Raw genomic sequence first — 13,936 nt, 5'->3', positions numbered from 1 at the left:
ACAATCATAGCAATCATCCTTCGGTAAGCACGAAGGGAAATTAAACAATGTATGAGTTGAAGAGTTACTCTCATTAGAAGGTGGGCACGGGTAGCTAATCCTCTCTTCCTCCTTTTGTTCTTCGCTCTCGTCATCATCTTTTTCATCCAATGAGCTCACAGTTTCATCAATTCCTTCTTCCATAAACTCCTGCAAAATATTAGTCTCTTCTTGGACAGTGGAGGAGTCCTCAATATATGGATTAACATAGGCATTAGAAGCATAATTATCATAACAATATTTAAGTATGGCAAAATTTTCAGATTTGTAAAAAGTAGCATCATACTTTCCAATCAAAGAAGCAATTTCATAAGCACCCTTAAAAGCAACAAATTCTTCGATTTGTTGAACATCATAGTAATTATAAACACCCTTAGCATACGAACATACAATTCCATTATCACTAAACTCACATTGGTAGGGAAGGTGTTTCTTAGGGTCTTTAGAACAACAAGTAAAATATTATATTTCACATAAGTTCCAAGCATAGCATTGCAAATGATGAATTTGATCTAGTAAAAGTTTCCCTTTTTGAGATAAGCGGTGTCGCACATAACAAGCATGCTCATCTAAATATTTGCCCTCAACTAAGCTAGTTGGGGTTTCAGCACGAGCACATAGGGATCGAAGATGATCCAAGTAAAAAGCTTCAGGAGTGTGATAGATTTTGAGTGGTTCTTCAACCATTGGTGTAGTAGGTACAACTAATTTTTTTTGGTATTTTGCGTTTCCTACCCATAACTAAAGATAGAAAACAAGAGCACAAAATAAAAACTACTTAGTGATAAAGCAAACAAGCACACACGAGAATATTCACCCCACGCTATAACTCCCCGGCAACGGCGCCAGAAAAAGGTCTTGATAACCCACAAGCATAGGGGATGAATTGTAGCCTCTTTCGATAAGTAAGAGTGTCAAAACCAACGAGGATCTAAAGGTAGAACAAATATTCCCTCAAGTTCTATCGACCATCGATACAACTCTATGCACACTTAACGTTCGCTTTACCTAAAACAAGTATGAAACTATAAGTACTTTGTAGGTGTTGTTGGATAGGTTTGCAAGATAATAAAGAGCACTTAAATAAAAGCTAGGGGCTGTTTAGATAAATAAGCAATGAAGTTAGTATAGCGAGTGTGGAAAAGTGGTGGTAGGAGTTGTGAAATTGTCCCTAAGGAATTGACTACTTTACTAGACCGATAGCAAGTTTTATGTGGGAGAGGCCACTGCTAGCATGTCATCCCTGACTTGGAATTCTATGCACTTATGATTGGAACTATTAGCAAGCATCCGCAACTACTAACGTTCATTAAGGAAAAACCCAACCGTAGCATTAAGATATATTGGTCCCCCTTCAATCCTGTATGCATCAATTTCTAAGCTAGGTTGAAGCTTTTGTCACTCTTTCCCTCCAATACATAGTCCTATCAACATACAACTAACCCTATGGTGTGATCCACGTGTGCGCTCATATGATGGGCACCAAAGGATAGCAACATAACCACAAGCAAATTAAACCAATCATAGCAATTCATCAATTACCGACAGGACAATGAAAATCTACTCAGACATCATAGGATGGCAACACATCATTGGATAATAATATGAAGCATAAAGCACCATGTTCAAGTAGAGGGTATAGCGGTTTGTGGGAGAGTGGACTGCTGTAGATAGATGGGGGAAGGTGATGGAGATGTTGGCGAAGATGACGGAGGTGTTGGTGTAGATCACGGTGATGATGATGGCCCCGGCGGCGTTCCAGCGCCACCAGGAGAGTGGGGGAGAGATCCCCCCTTCTTATTATTCTTATTCCTTGACCTTCTCCCTAGATGGGAGAAGGGTTTCCCCTCTGGTCCATGGTCTCCATGGCATGGGAGGGGTGAGAGCCCTTCCGAGATTGGATCTGTCTCTCTGTCTCTCTCTGTTTCTGCGGTCCCGATTCTGCCCTTTCACCGTTTCTTATATATCCGGAGATCCGTAACTCCGATTGGATTGAAACCTTCAACACGATTTTCCCCCCGGAAATTAGCTTTCTTGCGGCAAAAGAAGAGCAGCAACCACCTTACGGGGTGCCCATGAGGGTCAGGGGCGCGCCCACCCCCTGGGGCGCGCCCCCTGCCTCATCGGCCCCTCGAGCATCGTCTCGCGTTGATTCTTCTTCCTGAAAATCATAAATATTCCAAAAATATTCTCCGCCCGTTTTTATCCCGTTTGGACTCCGTTCGATATGGATTTTCTGCGAAACAAAAAACATGCAACAAACAGGAACTGGCACTTGGCACTGGATCAATATGTTAGTCCCAAAAATAGTATAAAAAGTTGCCAAAAGTATGTAAAAGTTGTAGATATTGGGATGGAACATTCAAAAATTATAGATACGATGGAGACGTATCAGTGATGCACCCATTTTCCCAGCAACTCAAGACGTTATGAACGCCTGGCAGTCGCGTAGTGATGATTACTCCCTGGTCCAATGCGGCATGCTTTACAGCTTAGAACCGGGGCTCCAAAAGTATTTTGAGCAACACGGAGCATTGAGATGTTCCAAGAGCTGAGAATGGTTTTCCAAGCTCATGCCCGGGTCGAGAGCTATGAAGTCTCCGACAAGTTCTTCAATAGTTAGATGGAGGAAAACAGTTCTGTCAGCGAGCATATACTCAAAATGTCTGGGTTGCACAACCGCTTGTCTTAGCTGGGAGTTAATCTTCCAGATGACTCAGTCATTGACAGAATCCTCTAGCCGCTTCCACCTATCTACAAGAGATTTGTGATGAACTTCGATATGCAAGGGATGGAGAAGACCATTCCTGAGTTATATTCGATGTTGAAACCAATGAAGGTGGAGATCAAAAAGGAACATCAAGTGTAGATGATGAATAAGACAACTAGTTTCAAGAAAGGCAAGGGTAAGAAGAACTTCAAGAAGGATGGCAAGGGAGTTGTCATGACCGGTAAGTCAGTTGCCGGGAAGAAGCCAAAGAATGGACCCAAGCCTGAGACTGAGCACTTTTATTGCAAGGGAAATGGTCACTGGAAGCGGAACTGCCACAAGTACTTCGCGGATAAGAAGGCTGGCAACATCAAAGGTATATATGATATACAAGTTATTGATGTGTACCTTACCATCGCTCGTAGTAGCTCCTGGGTATTTGATACCAGTGCGGTTGCTCACATTTGTAATTCAAAAAAGGAACTGCGGAATAAGTGGAGACTGGTGAAGGACGAGGTGACGATGCACGTCGGGAATGGTTCCAAGGTCAATGTGATCGCCGTCAGCATGCTACCTCTACATCTACCTTCGGGATTAGTTTTAAACCTCAATAATTGTTATTTAGTACCAGCTTTGAGCATGAACATTGTATCTAGATCTTGTTTGATGCGAGATGGCTACTCATTTAAATCTGAGAATAATGGTTGTTCTATTTATATGAGAGATATGTTTTATGGTCATGCCCCGCTGGTTAATGGTTTATTTTTATTGAATCTCGAATGTGATGTTACACATATTCATAGTCTCAATGCCAAAAGATGTAAGGTTGATAATGATAGTCCCACATACTTGTGGCACTGCCGCCTTGGTCATATTGTTGTCAAACTGTAAGTGCATCTAGTGCCCCATAGTGATTTTGGTGTATTGAAGACTTATAGGTTAAGGGACTAATATGTTTGTGAATGTACACAGGCTCTATAAGTCAATGAGGAGTTTCATATTTACAATGAAAGTCGACCCCTAAAAATGAATGTCTTCGGCTAAAGACTTTGGTTCTCCTGAAGACTTTGAATGTGAAGAAATTGGTGTGCCCTTGAAGACTTGATATTCATGCGAGGAATCTGAAGCGTGAAGAATTTTGTTTTCATAGTTTCATTTTCTCTTTCTTGAGTCATAGGAACCACCGTACTGTTAAAGGGGGTCGAGGTAATACTAAAGAAACTTATTTCCATGTGATGCTCATCTCAAAATCCTACACCTACCCAATCCTTCGAGTGAAGCCATTGGAAATTTCATATCAGTTCAGGCAATTTCTTCAGTGACAAAGGCAAAGATCTTCTGGTCTCCGAGGAATTTGTTCTGACTGAGGAGTTAGGAATTTGCCAGTGCGCATTGCCTACACAGTGACGAACATGATAGCCCTGAGGAATTTCAAACCTCAAATCCGACCGTTGCTGTGCCACGCGCCAGCTGTCCAAAATATCCTACCACCTAACGGTCATATCAGACAAGGGCATTTATGTCTTATCATATCGGGCTGCTCCCTAGGCTATAAATAGCCGCCCCCTACAACCACTAGCTGGCTGGCTGCTCCGAGAGAAACTGACACTTGTCATTTGAGAGCATCCCATCCTCTGAGGACTTTGAGCGAAAATCATCAAGTAAGGAAAACCCAAATCCCAAACCCAAACCTACAAAACCCAAAGTGATTGAGCATCACTAAAGAGATTGTTCCTGTGTGGAACGGATGCTTGTTACCTTTGAGGACTGTGTATCCTCCAGACGGTTAGGCGTCATGGTCTGAGCATCCAAGAGGAATTGTGGATTGCCGAGTGACCAAGTCTGTGAAGGTTTGGAAGTCACCTATGAAGAGTTACCACTACTGCTGGGCGAGGTGTGTGTGATCTTAGCTGAAGGAGAATACAGTGAGGACTATGTGTCTGGGACTGTGTGTCCTCGTGTTTAAATACTCAGCCGCTCCAACCAGACGTACAACTGTCACAGTAGTTGGAACTGGTCTACCAAATCATTGTCTTCACCAAGCCAACTGGTTCTATTTCCTCAACCCTTTCATTTCCTCGTTTATGTGTTGATGAACCTGATCATTACTGTTTGAAGACTTTGACTGAAGACTTTCCCTAATTCCTCAATCATATTTCTTCAGTCTGTTTGTCTTCATCCTGCTTATCCTGTGTTTACGCTTTCTGTACTCTGTGTTTGTCTTTCATCTCATCATGATGACTATGTTGTTACTCGTTTATGCTTATACCTGAGTACTTATTCCGCTGCAAGTAGTTCTTTGCTTAGGAATTTCCTCACCCTGAAATTCCTAAGTGAAGAATCCATAAAAATCGCCTATTCACCCCATCTAGTCGACGTAACGCACTTTCAATTGGTATCAGAGCAAGGTACTCCCTTTTTCTGTGTGATTTTGGTTTAACCGCCTGGAGTTTTAGTTATGTCGACTGGAAGTATGATCAAGGTCTCGGCTGGGTGTCCTACCTTTGATGGGACGGACTACCCCTACTGGAAGAACAAGATGCGTATGCATCTTGAGGCAATTGATAACGATCTCTGGTACGTTGTGGAAAATGGCGTTCCCTCAGTCACTCCATCTCTAAATGCTACTGATGTGAAGTGATTCAAGCAACTCGATTCTCAAGCAAAGAATATCATATGTGGCCATCTAAGCAAAGGTCAGTACGGCAGAGTGAGTGCACTGGAAACTGCTAAGCTGATTTGGTACAGGATGTCCAAGGTCAACGAAGGAGTCTCAACTCAACGCGACTCCCAAGTTGATGTTCTTTGCAATCTCTTTAACCGCTTCAAAAGACTCGACAATGAAAATGTTCGGCAAACTTTCGATTGCCTCACTGACATCTCAAATGAGCTTCAAGCACTTGGTGCCACTAACATCACCGACCATGAGGTGGTGAAGAAATTGCTGAGATCGCTTGATACCTCATTTGATACCCTTGCACTGACGATTCAAGAATGAGCAGATTACAAGTCACTTGATCCCGCTGATATCCTCGAGAGGCTAAATACTCATGAGTTCCAGCTTGCTGAGAAGAGAGATATCTATGGACCAAGCTATGGAAGATCACGTACACTGAAGGCCGAGGCAGTATCTGAGTCCAAAGATGAGGATTTTGGTAGCAGCCTTGATGATCCTGAAGAATTGAGCCAGGAGCTAGCAATGCTCGTGAGGAGATTCCAAAAGTTCTCTCGCCGCGGCCGTTTTGGAAAGTCTTCAAGAAATGATGATTCCTCGTCCCATGACTACAAAAAGAGAACTTGCCACAAATGCAAGAAACCTGGTCACTACATGTATGATTGTCCTCTGTGGGAAAAGGAATCAAAGAAGAAGAAGTAAAAAGATGACAATTTTATGACTCAAAGAAGAAGAAGAAATCTTCAAAGTCTTCATCATCAAAATCCTCAAAGTCTTCATCTCACAAGAAGAGCAGTTCCAAGAAGGCCCGGGCATTCATTGGCAAGGAAATGCACTCTGAAGCTGAATCTGAGGAAAATGTGGAAGAGGAGGAATCTGACTCTGGTGTGGCTAGCCTAGCCCTCGCTACTGCGTACGTCAGCAAGTCCATCTTCAACACTAAAGAAAATGACTTCCCCGACTCTACTGACAAGAGAGTAGATGACTATGCTCCCACCTATTGCTTCATGGCAAAAGGGCCAAGGTACTCAAACATTCCCCCTCTGACTCTAGTGAGGATGAATCTGATGACAATCTCAAGCCTAGCTATTCAAAACTTGCTAAAATTGCTGTTAAACAACAGAAGGTTTTAGAAAAGATTCAAAATCAACTAGATAGAAGCGATGACCTGTTGGGTGAGGAATTGGATCGAACTAAGGCTTTGTCTGATAGTCTTCAAAAACTTCAGTCAAAGTTTGACAACCTTCAAAATCATCATAACACTCTTTTATCTGATCATGAAAAGCTTTCTTATGAATTTATTTAGAGAAAGCAAGATCATGAGAAGTTAACAACAAGTTATGAAGATCTTCAGAAGGAAAACGATTCATTGCTTGCTCAACAGATCAGTTCTGCTCAGGAAGAATTTATTCCACCATGTCTGAAATGCATTGAGCGTGAATTTGCTAATTCATCACCTGAATGTACAAATGCTTCTATTTCTGCAAATTCTTCAACTGTCTCTATGGTTACAAATTCCTCATCTAAGGATACCACATGTATCACTGACGATAATGCAGGGCTGAAGGAATTGTATGTGACAGGCATTTATAAAAGCCTCAAAGGGCATCAGACTCTATGTGATGTGCTTAAAAAGCAGATCTTGAACAGGAACCCTAGGAAAGAGGGTATTGCCTTTGAGAGGAAACTCAATGTTGATGGGACCTACTGGAAACCTGAGCAGTACCCCAAAACCTCATGGGTTGCTGCGAAAGGACCTCATGTAGATCCATGCACTTTATCTGGCTTTACCTCTGATTCTTCATATTCCTCTGATGAGTCATTTGACTCCAACTATAAATTTTTTAAGAATCAAAACGGTGAAGTATTTGCTCGATATGTTGGAACTAACTGCAGGAACGGTCCCCCTGTGCAGAAAATCTGGGTTCCTAAAAGATGCCATGAAAATCTTCAGGTAAATGTCATCATGACACCACCAATGAAGAATAGAAACCCCGGATCAAATTCTTCACATGGACCAAATTCTTCTTATGGATCCAAGTCCTCATATGGACCAAATTCTTCATATGGATCAATTCCTCACATGGATCAAAATCCTCATATGAACATCACCATGCTAACACTTCTGTTTCGCAAGGAAAGTCTAAAGGCTATGATTATGTGCATTATTATTCAAATCATTATGTTCATAAGTCCTCGAAGAATTTCTCTGCTTATGCATATGCTTATCCTAACCACTCTGTGAAACAAAGTGCACTGGATTGAATGCCATCATTTTCTTATGGAGCTCACAGCATGATGAACTCTTTGCCACCCCTCCAGATGTGGGTGGTGAAGAAAAAGAACTAATCTCTTATGCAGGGTCAGGTCCCCAGATGAACTTACTCGTCTGAAGAATTTGCTAGAGACCTGAATGTGATTGAAAGGACTCAAGCTAATCATGAAGAAATGAATCATTCATTTCTCACGTCCTCATATTGCTATATCTGTTACTGTTGATGAAATTGATATCATATTCTTCACTAATGAGGTATATGGGTTCGTAAGTTGCACTAATTCATCTCCAGGATGAACAACCCAAAGCTACTAAGTGGGTCCTCAATAGTGGATATATAAATCATATGGCTGGTGACAGGAGCTTATTGATGGACACTGATTTGTCACCATCTCATCTGAAGCATATCACCTACGCTGACAAAGGCAAAAGCAAGGTATTGGGTCTAGGTAAGGTTGCAATCTCAAAGGATAAACACATGGACAAGGTCATGCTTGTTGAGTCCTTAGGATTCAATCTTATGTCTGTCTCAATGCTTTGTGATCTTGATATGGTTGTTGTCTTCAGCAAATATCGTTGCGTTGTTCTAATGGAATCTGACAACTCCAAAGTCTTCGAAGGCTTTAGGAAAGGAGACTTGTATATTGTTGATTTCTCTGCAAGACCACAGCCTACCACTTGTCTACTTGCAAAAGCTTCAGAATGCTGGTTATGGCATCGACAACTTGGTCATGCTGGGATGAGGAACTTGCATACACTCGCGAAGAAGAAGTGGGTCATTGGCATCGAGGATGTCCAATTCCTCGAAGATCATCTTTGTGGGGCTTGTGAGGCTGGAAAGATCACCAGAGCCAAACATCCCTCGAAGACTATCATGACCACTTCTCGTCCCTTTGAATTACTTCATATGGATCTCTTTGGCTCTACTCATTATGCCACATTCTCTAGTTCTGCATCATTATATGGCTTTGTCATAGTTGATGACTATTCTTGTTACACATGGGTGCATATCATCACTTACAAAAATGAAGTGCAGGAAGTCTTCAGACGATTTTCCTTAAGGGCTTCCACTAACTTCGGTGTGAAGATCAAGCATATCAGAAGTGATAATGGAATCGAGTTCAAGAACACTGGCCTCGATGAATATCTCGATATGCTTGGTATTACTCACGAATTATCTGCTCCTTATACTCCTCAGCAGAATGGCGTCGTGGAGCGCAAGAACATGACCCTTGTTGAGATGGATCGCACCATGCTTGATGAATACAAGACACCTCAGCGCTTCTGTCCTGAAGCAATTGATACTGCGTGCCACATCATCAATAGGGTATATCTTCACAAATTCTTCAAAAAGACCTCATATGAACTCTTCACTGACAAGAAACCCAATGTAAGTTATTTCAAAGTCTTCGGTGCTAAATGATGGATTAGAGACCCTCACCATCACTCTAAATTTGCACTGAAAGCACATGAGGGTTTTATGCATGGTTACGGAAAGGACTTGCACACCTACAGAGTCTTCAACATCAATCATCACAAAGTTGTTGAAACTGTAGATGTGCGGTTTGACGAAACTAATGGTTCGCAAAGAGAGCACCTACCTCCTGTGCTAGATGAAATGTCACTTGAGGAATCCATCAAGTTCAAAGCTACTGAGGATTTCATCCCTACGGAAGAATCTGCTGAAGAAGTCATTCCTGATCATGAAGAAAATCACGCTGGTGCTGCTGAAGAAACTGGTCCTGAAGAAACTGTTGGGCCTAAGCAAAGTCGTCAACCCACACATCCTCGCGTTGCAAACCAAGTGCAGATTCAGAAGATCATCGATGACATCAACACACCAGGTCCTCTCACGCGCTCAAAAGCTTCACATTTATCAAACTTTTGTGGGCATTTTGCATTTGTCTCTATCACAGAGCCCACTAAAGTTGATGAAGCATTCATGGAATCTGAGTGGATTCAAGCCATGCAAGATGAATTGCATCAATTCGAGCTCAACAATGTGTGGGAGCTTGTCAAGTGACCAGACCCACGCAAGCACAACATAATTCGTACCAAATGGATCTACCGCAACAAACAAGACGAAAATGGCCTTGTGGTGAGGAATAAGGCTCGTCTTGTAGCTCAAGGCTACACATAGGTTGAAGGGATTGATTTTGATGAAACTTTTGCGCCTGTTGCTAGACTTGAGGCTATTCGCATATAGCTTGCTTACGCTAACCATCATAATATCATCTTACATCAAATGGATGTGAAAAGTAAATTCCTCAATGGTAAGCTTGAGGAAGAAGTATATGTTGCTCAACCACCAGGTTTTGAGGATCCAAAATTTCCAGATCACGTCTACAGACTCAACAAGGCCCTCTATGGCCTCAAGCAAGCACCTCGGGCATGGTATGACACACTGAAGGAATTCCTCATGAAGAAAGGCTTCAAACCCGGTTCACTTGACCCAACTCTTTTGACCAAAGCATATGATGATGAATTGTTTGTGTGCCAAATATATGTTGATGATGTTATCTTTGGTTGTATTAACCAACGTTATAGTGATGAATTTGCCTATATGATGAGTGAGGAATATCAAATGTCTATGATGGGAGAATTGAAATTCTTCTTAGGTATTCAGATTCGTCAACAATACAATGGCATATTCATATCTCAGGAGAAATACCTGAAGCATGTGTTGAGGAAATTCAGCATCTAAGATTGCAAAGGCGTCAAAATCCCTATGCCCACAAATGGCCATCTATGCACTGATGAAAATGGTAAAGACTTCGATCAAAAGGTATACCGCTCCATGATTGGCTCTTTATTGTACCTATGTGCATCTAGGTCAGATATTATGCTTAGTGTTTGCATGTGTGCCCGATTTCAAGCTACACCAAAGGAATCACACCATAAGGCTGTGAAGCATATTCTTCGATATCTAGCTCACACACCAACACTTGGATTATGGTATCCCAAGGGCTCTTCCTTTGATCTCATTAGATATTCAGACTCTTACTATGCTGGTGATTGGGTGGACCGCAAGTCAACGTCAGGCACATGTCATTTCCTCGGGCGATCCTTGGTATGTTGGTCCTCGAAGAAATAGAACTGCGTATCACTCTCCACTGCAGAAGCTGAGTACATTGCTGCTGGAACTTGCTGTGCTCAATTACTATGGATGAAGCAAACCCTCAAGGACTATGGCATCAATGTGAAGAATGTGCCACTCTACTGCGACAATGAGAGTGCCATCAAGATTGCACACAACCTAGTTCAGCACTCGAAGACAAAGCACATCCAGATTCGTCATCATTTTCTTCGTGACCATGTGTTGAAGGGTGACATCTCCATCGACCATGCAAGTACTGAAGACCAGCTGGCTGATATCTTCACAAAGCCCTTGGATGAGAAGAGATTTAGCAAGTTGCGGTGTGAGCTAAATATCCTAGAATCTTCGAATGTTCTTTGAGAAAGACACACATCCTAACACTTATGCTGACTTGATGACTTAGATGTGCAATAAAGACTAACCCTCTAAGTGTGAAGAAATTAATGAAGAAATTGACTCTCGGGACCCTACGAGAGTTGTATGCGGTGTCTGAAATCAGCTTTCTTATATGGTGGATTACGCCACCAACCAAAGTTGAAAATCTTCAATTTGAGTGTTTCTTCATTGTTGAAATTCCTCAGTTTTTCAAATTCTTCAACTTTGCATTGTCTTCACTCTTTCTGTCGTTGTTCTTCATTGACTATATATATATATATATATATATATATATATATATATATATATATATGAGTTTATGTAATCAATAGCATTCACTTATTGATAATTCTTCAAGTTGGTATTTATTGCTAAGTGAATGTGATCGGACCCTTATCCCCCTCTATGCTAAACTCAACCCAGCCTGTTCACAAATTCGTCATGTGCGTTCTATTTGAAACTCATTCAAATTCTTCATTGTGTCCTTGTCAGCTTAAGAAATTGCGAACGACACATTAAAATATTCTTATCTGAATTTTTGGCTTTTGCCGCTCAACCCGTTACGCATTCCATGGTATACTTATCTATTCCCCCACGATCTCACACAATCTCCACCTCTCAGTACGTGGGTGACACATGTCGCGTGAATGAGAAGGGTCAGGTGCACGTTCGTCCAATTTCCTCTGGCGAACGGTTTTTCACCTCAGCTATAAATACCCCCCCTTCCTTTCCTCATTTCGTTTTACTCTGCTCGACCTCACTCCCTCGCTTGAGCTTCTCAAGCCCTAGATCCGCCGCTACCTCCATCGTCGCCGGTGAGGAAGAGCTTTACTACCTCGACCTCGTCGCCGTCGTACTCGCGCTGGCCGCGAAAATCCTCCCTCCACCGCCGCCCTAGACGTCTTCCTCCGCCAAGTTAGGGCATGGAAGATCCGAGCCGACGAACTTCCAAATCTAATCTTCCAGTTCGTTGTGTTCTTTGTCAAGGGTAATTAAAAGTTACTTTTACTACATTTATTCTGATGATGATTCTCATCAAACCTTCAAAAGGTGTTTATATTCAACCTCAACACTGTAAACACCTAGCACAAATCTTCAGTTCTTGATCTGTTTCTCTAAGTGATGTTTTTCTTCATGATTCCTCAATTGTGTGAATCTCACGATCCGCACAACTCTGAAATATAAGTCAAAGAACGCTTAGTGAAATCCTTCAAGACACATCGGGTCAATTTCCTCAAACTTGCCCAATTTTGCAAAAACTTCTGAGAACGCATATGGCCTCTCCAAATTCTTCGCACCTATACTCTGTTCACAGGTACACATGTCTGCTGCTGAATAACTCGGTTCTCATCAACTTAACTCATTTGCAGTGTTCCTCGAAGAAAAGCTGCATACTTCTTCAGAGAACTCAATTGTGCAAATTCCTCAGTTGAAGAAAATGGCAGATGGTAAAAGGCCTCAGAAAGGAGGAAAGAAGCTTGAAGTCAATACTGCCTTTGAGATCCCCGGGGACATCTATGCAGGGTATTGCACGCCTGATGAGGCAACTCATGGCAAGGAGACGAAGAATGAGCGCAAAGTGCGCATACAAAGGATTGAAAGAAGATGGGCAAGAGAATGGAGGGAGTACAGATATTTCACTCCCAAATACATGAAGAAATTCACTCTTCACCCTCCATGCTCAAGACCTCCTATGGCACCTGGCCAAAGAGATGATCCAACAAGCCTTAAACGTGGTGAGGATTATGCTGATGAATGGGCCAGGCGGCAAGCTAAGTTGGCCAAGCAGGCCAAAGAAGCAATGAAGAAATTTAATGAGGATTCTGCTGCTGCCGTTGCCGCTACTGAGGCTTCTTCAAGCAAGAAGGCTATGCCAAAGAAGCCAGCCAAGAAACCAACTTCCTCAGCAATGCCCTTATGGCCAAGTTCTTCTTCAATGCCCTCACGACCAAGTTCTTCTTCAATGCCCTCACGGCCAATTTCCTCAGTGCCACCAAGGCAAATTCCTCAAGCTGCCCCAGTTCCTCAAGCTGCACAAATTCCTCGGGCTTCAAAACCCTCAGCTCCTCCGGTAAAGTCCTCAGCACCTGTGCATCTCACCACATGTCAATTGACCACTGGCATATCAATTGCCTCATGAGCTTCAGCAAGTTCTTTAGCTCAACCTTCATCAACCGGTCCCACACTGCTGAAGACCAAGGCCACTGCTGGACGAGGCACTCGACCAAGTCCTCACAAGAAGCAGGTGGTGTTTCAAACTCCATCTGATGATGAGGCTGATGATGATGAATTAGCTGATATCATCAAGGACAGACATCAGCGGGCCGCTAGAGCCAAAGGGGGTGGCGTGCCCCTTCTACTAGATCCTAAGAAGATCCTAGATTTCATCGATCTTTGGCACAAAGACCAAAATGCTCCAATGCCAGAGCTGGGCCTCACTCCTGGACAAAGTCACATGGTGACGGCGTTCATAGCTGAAGAAAAATGGAAATGTGATTAAGCCAGAGTGGCTAAGAAAGCGCAGTACAAGAAGCAGCGCTATCTAAAGAAGAATGTCCTCAGCCTATCGCCTGAACAACTCCTCACTCTACAAGCTGATATCAAAAAGCTCAGTGATGAATTTGGTGCCTACAAGGTAGAATGGTAGGGTGCCAAGGTCAGATTCGTCAAGCTGACAAAGAAAGTGCTGCTCCTCCTGTGCACATTGAAATCATACCGGCTGAAGCATCTTCACAAGCCACTGAAGGAAATACCAGCACCGCTGGT

This window comes from Triticum dicoccoides, chromosome 4B (assembly GCF_002162155.2).
Source record: "Triticum dicoccoides isolate Atlit2015 ecotype Zavitan chromosome 4B, WEW_v2.0, whole genome shotgun sequence".
In the NCBI taxonomy this organism is placed as follows: Eukaryota; Viridiplantae; Streptophyta; class Magnoliopsida; order Poales; family Poaceae; genus Triticum; species Triticum dicoccoides.
Note: the sequence above shows the minus strand (reverse complement) of the source record.